The 15,987-nt window shown below is 39.8% G+C and overlaps 1 non-coding gene across 1 annotated transcript; it reads left to right on the forward strand.

Annotated features, from left to right (window-relative positions):
* Nucleotides 1–14,641: 14,641 nt before the first annotated feature.
* On the forward strand, nucleotides 14,642–14,749 carry LOC112781334 (small nucleolar RNA R71). Its single transcript, XR_003192117.1, has one exon. It is a non-coding gene; the product is annotated as a small nucleolar RNA R71 (small nucleolar RNA).
* The last annotated feature ends 1,238 nt before the right edge of the window (nucleotides 14,750–15,987 follow it).

The following is a 15,987-nucleotide window of genomic DNA, read 5'->3' on the forward strand; positions in this document are numbered from 1 at the left end:
ACAAACCAATGGGCAAGCTGAAGTCTCTAATAGAGAATTAAAGAGAATCCTGGAACGGACAGTAAGTACCCGTAGAAAGGATTGGGCACAGAGCTTCGATGATGCTCTGTGGGCTTACAGAACAGCATTCAAGACCCCTATAGGGACCTCTCCATACCAACTTGTTTATGGTAAGGCATGTCACCTGCCCGTGGAACTGGAACATAAAGCCTATTGGGCAACCAGGTTCCTAAACTTTGATGCCAAATTAGCAGGAGAAAAACGATTGCTCCAGCTAAATGAGCTAGAGGAATTCAGATTCACAGCTTTCGAAAATGCCAAGCTTTATAAAGAAAAATAAAAAAAATGGCATGACAGAAAGCTGTCATCTAGAATCTTTGAACCAGGACAGAAGGTCCTGTTGTTTAACTCTAGACTCAGGCTATTCCCCGGGAAACTGAAATCCCGGTGGAGGGGACCATACGTGATTACAAGTGTGTCACCATATGGTTACGTGGAGCTTCAAGATATTGATTCTGATAAGAAGTTCATTGTCAATGGACAGAGAATCAAGCATTATCTTGAAGGCAACTTTGAGTAAGAATGCTCAAGGCTGAAGCTAGATTAAAAGCTCAGCAAGGTCCAGCTAAAGACAATAAAGAAGCGCTTGTTGGGAGGCAACCCAGCCATGGGCATTAATCCTCTAAGCATTTTGCCCTATTTTTCTTTTTTATTTGTTTATATAAAGTTTACTGACACTAAGGTAAAGAATCATTTGCATAAGTTTACAGGGTTACAGAAGGAATTTGCACACAAAACAGAGATAGGGAGCTCAATGGCAAGAAAACGCCAGTAAAGGGGCATTTTGGGCGTTCAGCGCCCAAAATGGGCATCCATTGGGCGCTGAACGCCAGTAATGGTAGCAATTTGGGCGTTCAACGCCAGAAATGGCCACCCACTGGGCGTTGAACGCCAGGAATGGCAGCAAATGGGCGCTGAACGCCCAGGAGATCAGCATTTGGGCGCTGAACGCCCAAAACAAGCAGTGTTTGGGCGTTCAAACGCCAGGAAGACAGGGAGGAGCCAAATCCATTTATCCCACACGTATTTCCATTTTAATTTCAAATTTTATGCTTCAAGGCATGATTTTTACATGAACATGTCAAGAACCCTGATTTCTAAAATCCTTAATTTCTAAAAATCCATCTTTCCAATTTCAATCCAACTCTTTTCAAAATCTTTTCTGAAAACAAATCTATCTTTTTCACTCAAAAATCTTTTCAACTAATCCATATCTTTTTCAAATCTTCATATTATCTTTTTCAAAATCCAAATTTATCTTTTTCAAAAATCTATCCTATCTTTTCAAAATTACACTATATCTTCTATCTTATCTTTTTCAACTCAATCTTTTTAGCTTATCTTTTCCAATCTTTCGAAAACCCACCGCCCCACCCCTTTAAAATTGGGTTCGGCCTCCCCCCTCCTCCATCACCAAGTGCACCTCGATCTCCTTCTATCCCTCTCCTTTCTTTTCTTTTGCTTGAGGACAAGCAAACCTCTAAGTTTGGTGTGTTTATCCGAAATCACTAAGATCATGGCTCCCAAAGGAAAACAATCCACTCCAATAGGCAAGAAAGAGAGCGTTCCAAAACCACTTTGGAATCAAGGGAAGTTCTTATCTAAAGAACATTTAGACCATTATCTTAAAGTAATGGGTCTGAGATCAGTGATCCCGGAAGTTAGATTCGATCTGAAAGAAGATGAATATCCAGAGATCCAGGAGCAAATTCGAATCAGGAACTGGGAAGTCCTAGCTAATCCTGAAACGAAAGTAGGAAGGAACATGGTCCAGGAGTTCTATGCTAATATGTGGCAGACTGACAAGCAAAGACTATCTGGAACTGCCTGCTACGAATTTCGGACCATGGTCAGGGGAAAGATTGTTCATACCACCCCTGACAAGATCAGAGAGATATTAAAGCTACCTCAGCTAAAGGATGATCCAGACTCCTTCAACAGGAGGATGATGAGAGCAGACATTGGCCTGGATAAGATTCTAGAGGACATATGTATCCCTGGAGCCAGGTGGACCACCAACACAAAGGGCGTCCCAAATCAACTCAAGAGAGAGGTGATGACAAGTCATCTTAGCCTATTTTAACTAGCCTTTTTCTTTTGTTTTTAATTGAATTATGCACTTTCTTGAGCCATAAGCAAGCCAATTGGGTAGATTTTCATGTTTCCTTTGATTTAATCAACCATGTATGAATTCATGCTATTTCATGAGGTTTTATGCTAAAATTGTCACATATTATGAAAGAATGAATATCTCATGATTTTGAGCATAGCTTTGATGTGTTTGGTTGATTAATGATAGGTGAAGAAAGCTTGGAGAAAGGTTGAAGCAAAGAGGAATGGCTAGGAGTGAAGAGAGGAATAAGTGAAATTGAACCTGGAGGCATGAAGTTAGCCCCAACGTTAGCCCCCTAACTTGGAGGCTAACGTTGGGCATGAAGATTACTCCCTGGGCTCCCCACGTTTGAGCCAACGTTAGCCCCCTAACTTGGAGGCTAACGTTGGCACATGAATTCCTCCCTGGCCATCCAACGTTTGCGCCAACGTTAGCCCCCTAACTTGGAGGCTAACGTTGGCACATGAAGACATAAGGGAGAGGGGCCAACGTTTGCGCCAACGTTAGCCCCCTAACTTGGAGGCTAACGTTGGCGCCACACACCACAAGGCATACAAGGGGTATACTTCCAACAAGAATAACTTGAGCTACAGAGCTCCAAATGAGGTGATTCAAGAAGCATTGGAAAGTAGGAATCAAGAGCTTTCCAAGCATATATGGCACTGCATGGTGGACACTAAAATTGAGGGAGAAAACTGCCCCGCAATGTGCATAAACGAACATGGTGGCAACCTGCAGTGAGGCCAACTGACCTCTGCACCTTCAAAGGAGTATAACTCGAGCTGTAGAGCTCCAAATAATGTGCTCCCAACGGCATTGGAAAGTAGACATCCAGGGCTTTCCAACAATGTATAATAGTATGGGGTGGACAATACATTTGAGCCTCCAGAACTGGCGTTTTCGCCAACGTTTGAGGGCTAACGTTACCTCAAACGCTGCACACCAAAGCCAGCGACCATGCCCTCTTCAAATGATCATAACTTGAGTTGTAGATGTCCAATTGAAGTGATTCCAAGTGGGTTAGAAAGCTGACATTCAGAGCTTTCCAACCATATATGATAGTCTATATTGGGCATAAAATTGGCAACATGACAAGAGGACAAAGTTGGTGCCATAAATGTGCATAAGGGAGGCCAACGTTAGGGTCAAAGTTAGACCCCTAACGTTGGCACCAACGTCCAAACCAGAGAATATTGCTTGCTGCTATGAAAAGTTGGGGTCAAAGTTAGACCCCTAACTTTGGCCCTAACGTTGGGACCAACTATGGCTAACTTCAAAACCGGTTCAATTGGTTCACTTTGGTTCTTCTTCAAACTCCAAGAGCAATCAACCAAGGCCTCTTTCAACCCAATTCCACCGAGAGCAAAGGCCCATGATCATCACTCAAAGGCACAAGAAATAGATAAAATAGGAATTTCATTTAGTTGTAATTTGTTTTTAATTTCATTTTCATTTCCATTTTGTAAAGCCTATATAAGGCATCATTTTCATATTTGTAAGGAGGGCGAGCTCCACTAGGGAGCATTAGGAATAGAGAACTCTCTCTCTTTAGTTTTTTTTGTTTTGAATCTTGAATTGAGATTGGAAGGAATTCTGTTTTCATTCTCTTTTTGCAACGTCTCTTTACTTCTTCTGCAATCTTTCTTTTAATTCTCTGCAACTTTCCTTTTATTGAATCAAGGAAGGGCTTGAGATCTAGACTTGTTTTCTAGTCTCTTGGATCCCCTGAGATCTTCACTTGTCTTTCTAGATTTCACAATTGATTTGAGTTCTCTCGCTGATTTACTTTCTGCTACAATTCCCTTCTCTGCAATTTTTACTTCCTGTTGCATTGCTTCTAATTTACATTTCCTGCACATTTACATTTTCTGCAATTTAAATATCCAGTTGCTTGATCTATTGCTCTCTTTAATTTCCCTGCACCCCACTCCCCTTTACATTTAATGAAATTTATCTTTCTTGCAATTTACATTTCTTGCTCTTTAAGTTACTTGCAATTTTACTTTCTGCACTTTAATTTTCCTTGTCATTTACATTCTGTTGGCTTCAATTGTCACTCAAATCACTCAATGTTAGCTTGACTAAACTAATCACCCACTAAAATTGCTTGATCCATCAATCCCTGTGGGATCGACCTCACCCCGTGAGTTTTTATTACTTGATGCGACCCGGTGCACTTGCCGGTTAAATTTGTGTGTTTTGGGGAGAAATTTATTTTTCACCAAAATACTCATCAAGTTTTTGGCGCCGTTGCCGGGGATTGATTAGATCAACAATGATTAAGTGGGTGAGAAGTCTAGATCAAGCATTTTCTTTATTTTTGTTTTCCGTTTCAAAGTGAAACCAAGGTGTTTGAGTTTTTGCCTCACTAAGAAATTCTCATCTCTGATATGAGTAATTTCAATTTTCATTGATGTTTGCAAAATACAAATGGAGTTCAACTCATCATTTGGTCAAACAAAATTTTATGGGATATCACCCACCATCACCAATCTCTAATGATGGCTGGGGATATCACCAAGAAACTTCAAATTCTGGGCACTCCAATTTATGGAGCTATGCTTCAGAACCACAAGATGAGAAAGAAAATCATATGGGATATTTCCCTCCACCACAAAATGATGCAAGTCATAATTCTAATGGTAGCTGGGAAGGGAATTCTAGTGCTCCATATGATATTCATCCAGAGATATCATCACTTGACCATACTTCAACCGAAAGCCCCTTTCAAAACTCACCACCCACACAAACTTCCATGAACCACTCATGGTTTTCAGAATTTGAGTCTAGGTTCAACAGAATGGCGGAGGAATATCAACAATCCTGGAGGGAACGAGAAATTCTTTCTCAGGAGACAGATAAGCAATTGGAGGACACAGATAAACGCTTAGAACTACTAAGCAAGGAAAATGAAGGCCAATTGATGGATATGAAGGAGAAAGTGGAAGAGCAAGATAAGGAGGCCACTGCATCAAGTGAACTTTCAATGAAGAATGAGGTGGTTGAACCTGAAACTGTACTTGAGATGACAAGAGAACATGAAAACTCACAACTCTCACAAACCTCCCTGGACCAAAATGCCTCAACATCTGAATCCATGATTGAAAGGTATGACGAGGAGATGAAGAAATGTTGGGAAGATCGACAAACCTCCCCATGATAGAGCGAATGAAACAAATGTTGGGTGTAAAAGAGGAAGTGGAGGAGCAAGAAAGTGAAGAAGTCATTCCAAACTCAAGTAAGGCAGAGAAGTACATAAAGGAGGAGTTCATGGAACCACCAATACAAAAGGCTCTGGATGAATACAAAACTCCAACAATCACACAACCACCAAGACTTAGATTCAAAGAAGTGAAGGCAATTGACAAAAGCACCAAGAAGAGGATTGTGACCAAACTACCAAGGACAACATTCAAAAGGAGGTCAACTGCAAACAATCCTCCCCCTGATCCAGCAAGCAAGATCAATCAAGCCAATTTCACAAGGAAGCTTGCTGAGGAGAGACCAAGACAGGGGGCACTAGCTGAAACTTCTCCTTCTTTGAAGTCATTTCTCTTAACAAATTGGAAGAAGAGGAAGAAAGTAAAGAACAGGTAGACAGTAGGTACATTTCTTCTCCTTGCTTTGTTTAAATTTCAATAAATTGGCATATGATCACATTATAAGTTTGGTGTTGCCCTGCAACAAACTGTTTTCCATCTTCATGGATGATTGCATCAATTTTACATGAAAGTGACACACCAAGATTCTAAGTTTGGTGTGCCACCTATTTTTCTATGCAAATCAATCCAGCAACATCACTTGTCTGCATAATCATATTGCCTTTTACAGTGTTATTTTTCTTCTTAGTTGGATAAATTTTGTTTTCCCTTTGTTTCATTTATTTACTTGTTTTTAATGCTTTCCTTCATTAACTGTTTTTGTTAATACATCACCAAGACATCCTTATTCATAACAGACTCTTCATTTGGTGATTGTATTTAACATATAACAGTTTCTTTTGTTTAGTTTTAGTTCAAATAAATTGACATATGGTTGCATTCTAAGTTTGGTGTTGCTATGCAACAAAATTTAGTTCCAATTCTTACAAGATACTTGCATTAATTCCAAGTGAAAGTGTCACACTAAGTTTGGTGTGCCACTTATCTTCTATGCAAAGTATTATGCTCACCTTCTTAAGTATGCAATCACAATGTCTCTGTCTCTTGTGCCTTGATTATTATCTTTAATTTTGCTTGCTTGAAACACATGTACTACTAACATTCCTTGTGTAAGACATTCATGATCCATCTTAGCCCCATAGCCACGGTTCTATAAGTTGCTTGAGGATGAGCAAGCATTCTGAGTTTGGTATGGGAAGGAGGAGAATGGGAGGAAATTGACAACAATAGAGAAGATGAACTACAAGGTTGTAAAGTTCCTTTTCCTCTCATTTGTTTAAAGCACTATAAACTGCATGATTGTCTTTACCTTCTCTGTATGCATGTGTGTATGAAAAGGCATAGTTTGATGTCTAAATTTCAACATGGTGCTATGTCATTATGATTACCAACTTGAGTTTTGTGAATTCAAAAGCAACAAAGTATCATGATCATAAACAAACAAGGCATTAAAGAAGATTTTAGCATGTGCATAAAAGTATTGGTAAGCTAGTATGTTTGATTGTTGCTTAATTGCATTAGATTTTATTTAATTGAAGTTTTCATCTAGGAAATTTTGTGAAATCTTTTAAAATCATGAAAACCTTGAAGAAGCAAATGCAAAATAAAGCAAGAAAAGAAAAAGGGAAAGAATGAGAAAGCTGAAGGCTCTGAGTACCAATGGCAATTCATTTGTTAAGTACTTGTGGTGTTTATGTATCAAGCCAAATGCTTGAAAACAAAACACTTAGAAGTCAAGGTTAGGCTCAAAGTGCAAAAGCACTCCCTCAAAGCTCAAGGCTCTGAGCATCAATGATTAGAGAGTCAAGAAAAGAAAAGAAAAATGAGCTTAATGAAGTCCTCTAATCAAATGCTTGTGGTGCTTATGTATCAAGTGGTAATACTTGAAAACAAAGCATTTAGAAGTCGTAGCTTTGTTATCAACTCATGGGACAAAGCACCCAAAAAGGAGAAGCTAATAAGAAAATCAAAAGCTTGTTTCAAGGAAGAAATATAAGAAAAAGATTTCATAAATTGAGCTAGATGGAAGCATCAATCATTTACATTTCTTTTGTGATTGTAGTATGCTTAGAAAACTAGCTTACCATGAACATTGAGTAGCTATTCTTCTTGCCTTGGATTGTCAATCTTTATTGCATGATTCTTTTCTTGCTTGGGGACAAGCAAGCTTTAAGTTTGGTGTTGTGATGACAAGTCATCTTAGCCTATTTTAACTAGCCTTTTTCTTTTGTTTTTAATTGAATTATGCACTTTCTTGAGCCATAAGCAAGCCAATTGGGTAGATTTTCATGTTTCCTTTGATTTAATCAACCATGTATGAATTCATGCTATTTCATGAGGTTTTATGCTAAAATTGTCACATATTATGAAAGAATGAATATCTCATGATTTTGAGCATAGCTTTGATGTGTTTGGTTGATTAATGATAGGTGAAGAAAGCTTGGAGAAAGGTTGAAGCAAAGAGGAATGGCTAGGAGTGAAGAGAGGAATAAGTGAAATTGAACCTGGAGGCATGAAGTTAGCCCCAACGTTAGCCCCCTAACTTGGAGGCTAACGTTGGGCATGAAGATTACTCCCTGGGCTCCCCACGTTTGAGCCAACGTTAGCCCCCTAACTTGGAGGCTAACGTTGGCACATGAATTCCTCCCTGGCCATCCAACGTTTGCGCCAACGTTAGCCCCCTAACTTGGAGGCTAACGTTGGCACATGAAGACATAAGGGAGAGGGGCCAACGTTTGCGCCAACGTTAGCCCCCTAACTTGGAGGCTAACGTTGGCGCCACACACCACAAGGCATACAAGGGGTATACTTCCAACAAGAATAACTTGAGCTACAGAGCTCCAAATGAGGTGATTCAAGAAGCATTGGAAAGTAGGAATCAAGAGCTTTCCAAGCATATATGGCACTGCATGGTGGACACTAAAATTGAGGGAGAAAACTGCCCCGCAATGTGCATAAACGAACATGGTGGCAACCTGCAGTGAGGCCAACTGACCTCTGCACCTTCAAAGGAGTATAACTCGAGCTGTAGAGCTCCAAATAATGTGCTCCCAACGGCATTGGAAAGTAGACATCCAGGGCTTTCCAACAATGTATAATAGTATGGGGTGGACAATACATTTGAGCCTCCAGAACTGGCGTTTTCGCCAACGTTTGAGGGCTAACGTTACCTCAAACGCTGCACACCAAAGCCAGCGACCATGCCCTCTTCAAATGATCATAACTTGAGTTGTAGATGTCCAATTGAAGTGATTCCAAGTGGGTTAGAAAGCTGACATTCAGAGCTTTCCAACCATATATGATAGTCTATATTGGGCATAAAATTGGCAACATGACAAGAGGACAAAGTTGGTGCCATAAATGTGCATAAGGGAGGCCAACGTTAGGGTCAAAGTTAGACCCCTAACGTTGGCACCAACGTCCAAACCAGAGAATATTGCTTGCTGCTATGAAAAGTTGGGGTCAAAGTTAGACCCCTAACTTTGGCCCTAACGTTGGGACCAACTATGGCTAACTTCAAAACCGGTTCAATTGGTTCACTTTGGTTCTTCTTCAAACTCCAAGAGCAATCAACCAAGGCCTCTTTCAACCCAATTCCACCGAGAGCAAAGGCCCATGATCATCACTCAAAGGCACAAGAAATAGATAAAATAGGAATTTCATTTAGTTGTAATTTGTTTTTAATTTCATTTTCATTTCCATTTTGTAAAGCCTATATAAGGCATCATTTTCATATTTGTAAGGAGGGCGAGCTCCACTAGGGAGCATTAGGAATAGAGAACTCTCTCTCTTTAGTTTTTTTTGTTTTGAATCTTGAATTGAGATTGGAAGGAATTCTGTTTTCATTCTCTTTTTGCAACGTCTCTTTACTTCTTCTGCAATCTTTCTTTTAATTCTCTGCAACTTTCCTTTTATTGAATCAAGGAAGGGCTTGAGATCTAGACTTGTTTTCTAGTCTCTTGGATCCCCTGAGATCTTCACTTGTCTTTCTAGATTTCACAATTGATTTGAGTTCTCTCGCTGATTTACTTTCTGCTACAATTCCCTTCTCTGCAATTTTTACTTCCTGTTGCATTGCTTCTAATTTACATTTCCTGCACATTTACATTTTCTGCAATTTAAATATCCAGTTGCTTGATCTATTGCTCTCTTTAATTTCCCTGCACCCCACTCCCCTTTACATTTAATGAAATTTATCTTTCTTGCAATTTACATTTCTTGCTCTTTAAGTTACTTGCAATTTTACTTTCTGCACTTTAATTTTCCTTGTCATTTACATTCTGTTGGCTTCAATTGTCACTCAAATCACTCAATGTTAGCTTGACTAAACTAATCACCCACTAAAATTGCTTGATCCATCAATCCCTGTGGGATCGACCTCACCCCGTGAGTTTTTATTACTTGATGCGACCCGGTGCACTTGCCGGTTAAATTTGTGTGTTTTGGGGAGAAATTTATTTTTCACCAAAATACTCATCAAGAGGATCTCAAACCAGTTGCCAGAGGATGGCTGGACTTCATTGGGCGTTCTTTGTTGCCCACTAGCAACCGTTCTGAAGTCACAGTTAAAAGAGCAGTGATGATTCATTGCATCATGACGGGGAAGGAAGTGGAGGTTCATCAGCTGATTTCCACTGAACTCTATAAGATTGCGAACAAAAATTCAAAAGAGGCCAGGTTGGCTTATCCAAGCGTGATCTCTCTGCTCTGCAAGGACACTGGAGTCAAGATGGGAATAACTGAATATATCCTAATTGAAAAGTCAATCACCAAAGCATCAATGGAGAGACAACAAGCACAGGAGGATCTTATCAAGAAGAGAGCACAGGAATTCCTCCCAGAGATTCCTCAAGCGGAATATTGGGAATATCTTGAGACGTCTGTCACCAAGATACAGGAAGCTATAGAGCAAATAATAAAACAACAGAAGGAACACAGTCAAATGCTGACCCATATGTTTAAAGAACAAGAGGAGCAGGGACGTGACTTAAGGGAACTGAAGCGCCAAAAGTCCTCTCTTGTAATACCAAGCATCCCAAGGATCAGAGGAACCCCCGTACCCCCAGAATAAAGGTTGTTAATTTCCAATTTCTGCCTTAACCCTGTGACAGTGTCCTTATAAAAAGTTTACCTTAGAAGTCATATAATAGTAATTAGTATCTATTTGATTTTATCTCCAATTAAGCTATAGTTTATTTTTCTCATCATCATTAAACATGAATAAAATAGTAGATCTTTTGAATAAGAAGCAATAAAATTTCGAGTTTAATAAAAGAAATTCTAATTGGTTAAATGTGGTGGCAATGCCTTCTGTCTTCTGAATGAATGCTTGAACAGTGCATATGTCTTTTGAATTTGTTGTTTAAGACTGTTAAATATGTTGGCTCTTGAAAGAATGATGAACATGAGACATGTTATTGATAATCTGAAAATCATAAAAATGATTCTTGAAGCAAGAAAAAGCAGCAAAGAACAAAGCTTGCAAAAAAAAAAAAAAAAAAAGCAAGCAGAAAAAGCCAAAAGCTCTTAAAACCAAAAGGCAAGGGCAAATAAAAAGGATCCCAAGGCTTTGAGCATCAGTGGATAGGAGGGCCTAAAGGACTAAAATCCTGGTCTAAGCGGCTAAACCAAGCTGTCCCTAACCATGTGCTTGTGGCGTGCAGGTGTCAAGTGAAAACTTGAGACTGAGCGGTTAAAGTCAAGGTCCAAAGCAAAAAGAAGAGTGTGCTTAAGAACTCTGGACACCTCTAATTGGGGACTTTAGCAAAGCTGAGTCACAATCTGAAAAGGTTCACCCAGTTATGTGTCTGTGGCATTTATGTATCCGGTAGTAATACTGGAAAACAAAGTGCTTAGGGCCACGGCCAAGACTCATAAAGAAGCTGTGTTCAAGAATCATCACACTGAACTAGGAGAATCAATAACACTATCTGAGTTCTAAGTTCCTATAGATGCCAATCACTCTGAGCTTCAATGGATAAAGTGAGATGCCAAAACTGTTCAGAAGCAAAAAGCTACCAGTCCCGCTCATCTAATTAGAATCTGAGCTTCACTCAAAAACTCTGAGATATTATTGCTTCTCAACTTATTAGTCTTCTATTTTATTTGTCTAAGTTGCTTGAGGACAAGCAACAGTTTAAGTTTGGTGTTGTGATGAGCGGATATTTTATACGCTTTTTGGGGTTAATTTCATATAGTTTTGAGTATGTGTTAGTTAGTTTTTAGTGTATTTCTATTAGTTTTTAGGAAAAATTCATATTTCTGGACTTTACCATGAGTTGTGTATTTTTCTGTAATTTCAGGTATTTTTCTGGCTGAAATTGAAGGAGCTGAGCAAAAATCTGATTCAGGCTGAAAAAGGACTGCTGATGCTGTTGGATTCTGACCTCCCTGCACTCAAAGTGGATTTTCTGGAGCTACAGAAAACGAAATGGCGTGCTTTCAATTGCGTTGGAAAGTAGACATCCAGGGCTTTCCAGCAATATATAATAGTCCATACTTTGCACAAGGATAGGCGACGTAAACTGGCGTTCAACGCCAGTCCTCTGCCCAATTCTGGCGTCCAGCGCCAGAAAAGGATCAAAAGCTGGAGTTGAACGCCCAAACTGGCATAAAAACTGGCGTTCAACTCCACAAATGGCCTCTGCACGTGAATTGCTTAAGTCTCAGCCCCAGCACACACCAAGTGGGCCCCAGCACACACCAAGTGGGCCCCAGATGTGGATCTCTGCATCATCCATCATAGTTTATCCAATTTTTGTAAACCTAGGCTACTAGTTTAATATTTAAACAACTTTTAGAGACTTATTTTTGGTATCTCATGACATTTCAGATCTAAACTTTGTATTCTCTGACGGCATGAGTCTCTAAACCCCATTGTTGGGGGTGAGGAGCTCTGCTGTGTCTCGATGAATTAATGCAAGTATTTCTGTTTTCTATTCAAACACGCTTGTTCCTATCTAAGATGTTCATTCGCGCTTAACTGTGATGAAGGTGATGATCAGTGACATTCATCATCTTCCTCAAACCATGAACGTGTGCCTGACAACCACCTCCGTTCTATATCCGATTGAATGAGTATCTCTGAGATCTCTTAATCAGAATCTCCGTGGTATAAGCTAGAATTGATGGCGGCATTCATGAGAATCCGGAAAGTTTAAACCTTGTCTGTGGTATTCCGAGTAGGATTCAACGATTGAATGACTGTGACGAGCTTCAAACTCCTGAAGGCTGGGCGTTAGTGACAGATGCAAAAGGATAATAAATCCTATTCCAACCGGATCGAGAACCAACCGGTGATTAGCCGTGCTGTGACAGAGCGCGTGAGCGTAGTTTTCACTGGAAGGATGGAAGGTAGCCATTGACAACGGTGATCCACCAACACATAGCTTGCCATAGGAGGACGTGCGTGCGTGAACAAGAAGACAGAGGAAAGCAAAGATTCAGAAGACAAAGCATCTCCAAAAACTCCAACATATTCTCCATTACTGCATAACAAGTAACCTTTAATCCATGCTCTATTGTTTATTCGCAATTCAACTGATAAACATAATTGACTTCCTGACTAAGATTTACAAGATAATCATAGATTGCTTCAAACCAACAATCTCCGTGGTTTTCGACCCTTACTCACGTGAGGTATTACTTGGACGACCCAGTGCACTTGCTGGTTAGTGGTACGCGTTGTGAAAAGTGTGATTCACAATTCGTGCACCAGTCTGCAAACCAGGGTGCCTTGTGAACGAGCATTAATTGCTCATCAGGGAAGAATTCATTGACACTTGATTTGTGGGTGCTACCTTCTTCACAAGAGATTTTGGACAAATGATCTGTTACTTTGTTCTCCACTCCCTTCTTGTCTTTATTCTCAATGTTGAATTCCTGCAATAGCAAAATCCACCTTATCAGTCTTGGTTTTTACTCTTGTTTTGCAAGTAAATATTTTAATGCTGCATGATCAGTGAAAACAATAACTTTAGATCCAATGAGATATGATCTAAACTTATCAAATACAAACACTATCGCCAGTAATTCTTTCTCAGTAGTTGTATAATTCCTTTGAGTTTCATTTAAAACCTTGTTGGCATAATATATAACATGCACTAAACTCCCTTTCCTCTGTCTAGGTACTGCCCCAACAGCAAAGTCTGATGCATCACACATCAGTTCAAAAGGTAAATTCCAATCAGATGGGGCAATGATAGGTGCTGAGGAAAGTTCTCTTTTCATTGTTTCAAATGCTAGTGCACATATTTGATCAAACACAGAAGGTGTATCAGAGACTAATAGGTTGCTCAAAGGCTTTGCAATTTTAGAAAAATATTTGATAAACCTTCTGTAGAAACCAGCATGGCCTAAAAAACTCCTAATTGTCTTGACATTACTAGGCGGAGGTAATTTCTCAATTAATTCCACCTTAGCTTTGTCTACCTCTATGCCTTTTTCTAAAACTTTTGAGGGTAACAGCTTTGCATTCCTCTCTTGAAGTTGTTTTGGTGGCATTACATGAACTATGGCCAAGAGCTTGCTTGGATAAGTATCCAATTTGAGCTTCAAGTTTCTGAGTGGCAGCATCTTGATTTTGCAGATTGGATGTTACTTCCTCTTGGAATTTCTTCATGTCTTTAATCTCCTTGCACAGGTTTGCAAGCATAGCTTCCATTTTGGCCATTCTGTCATCATCATGTGGTGATGGTTGGTTGGAATTGGGGTGTTGAGAGTGGTTGTTGTGGCTTTGGTATGGTGGCTGTGAGTAAGTATTTTGTGTGGTCTGGTATAATTTTTTGTTAGAGTTTTGGTGAGTGGAGTTGTTATACTAGTTTGGGTTATGGGGTCTATGATATTGGCCTTGGCTTTGTTGGTTCCCCCACCCAAAGTTTGGGTGGTTCCTCCAACCAGAGTTGTAGGTTTTAGAGTATGAATCATTAGCTTGCCTAGATGAATTTCCAAGGTAATTAGCTTCCTCCCAGTTAACTCCTTCTTCGGTCTCCAGTTCTTCTTGAGGTGATGGTTGAGTGTGGATAGCTGCAGCCTGAGTCTTCTCCATTTGCTTGGTCAATTCAGCCAGTTGCTTGGTAATCATCTTGTTCTGGGCCAGGATTGCATCCATATAGTTTAATTCCAAGACTCCCCTGTTGTTGCTCCTATCTAAGGCATAAAAGTACTCATTGTCAGCCACTGTCTCTATAACATCAATGGCCTCTTCAATGGTCTTCTTGTTTAGGGAACCTCCAGATGAGTGGTTTACAGCCTTCCTTGATTCACAATTCAGCCCTTCGTAAAAGATGTGGATTTGCACCCACTCATTAAACATATCAGGGGGACATTTCTTTGTCAAGTCTTTGAATCTCTCCCAGGCTTCATAAAGAGTTTCACCATCCTGCTGTCTGAATGTCTGCACTTCAGTTCTTAGCCTGTTTACTCTTTGTGGAGGGTAAAACCTTGTTAAGAATCTGTTCATTACATCTTCCTAGGTGGTCAATGATAAACCACTATTTTATGGTTTATCTTGTGCTCAATTGAGTGGTTTTTATCAACTCTTTACCCACTTATTCATACTATTTGCATGGTTTTACATTTGCCTTCCTAATTATGTGTGTTGATTGAAAACATGCTTCTTTGGCCTTAGGTCTCCTATGTTTAATCCTCTCTTATTACCATTAGATGCCTTGATATGTGTGTTAAGTGTTTTCAGAGATTACAGGACAGGAATGGCTTAGAGGATGGAAAGGAAGCATGCAAAAGTGGAAGGAATACAAGAAGTTGGAGAAATTGCTATCCAGCCTGACCTATTTGCACTCAAAGGCTATAACTTTAGCTACAGAGGTCCAAACGACGCGGTTCCAGTTGAGTTGGAAAGCTAACGTCCGGGGCTTCGATTTGATTTATAATATGCCATAGTTGCCCTGACGCTAGGGGATGCGAACGCGTGCTCCACGCGGATGCGTTGCAGTTCCGAAAATCAGCGTGGCAGTTTTCTTCTCCAGCAATTTCTGGGCTGTTTTCGACCTAGTTTTCGGCCCAGAAAACACAGATGCTAAACTGTCCAGCCTGACCTCTTCGCACTCAAACAGCTATAACTTTAGCTACAGAGGTCCAAACGACGGGGTTTCAGTTGCGTTGGAAAGCTAACGTCCGCAACTTCGATTTGATATATAATATGCCATAGTTACTCTGAAGCTAGGCGACGCGAACACGTGCTTTATGCGGACGCGTTGCAGTTCTGAAAATTAGCGTGGCAGTTTTCTTCTCCAGCGATTTCTGGGCTGTTTTCGACCCAGTTTTTGGCCCAGAAAACAACGATTAGAGGCTATAAAGTGGGGGAATCCATTCATTCATAATAATCAACTCATAATTCATAATTTTTAGTTTTAGATGTAGTTTTAGAGAGAGAGGGTCTCTCTCGTCTCTCTTAGGATTTAGTTTTAGGATTTAGGATTATTTCTTCTTCATCACAGGTTCAATGTTCCTTTAATTTATGTTTCTACTTTTATTTTATTGTTTTAATTGATATTTATCTTTTCAAGTTAGCTTATAAAGTTTTCCATGTTATGACTTGAATTTATGTTTAGACGTAATTTGATGTGTTTCAGATTTATGATTGCTTTATTTATATGAATGCTTTTAATTTGATTTAGATATTTTTCCTTTGGG

Source organism: Arachis hypogaea, chromosome 19 (assembly GCF_003086295.3).
Source record: "Arachis hypogaea cultivar Tifrunner chromosome 19, arahy.Tifrunner.gnm2.J5K5, whole genome shotgun sequence".
NCBI lineage: Eukaryota > Viridiplantae > Streptophyta > Magnoliopsida > Fabales > Fabaceae > Arachis > Arachis hypogaea.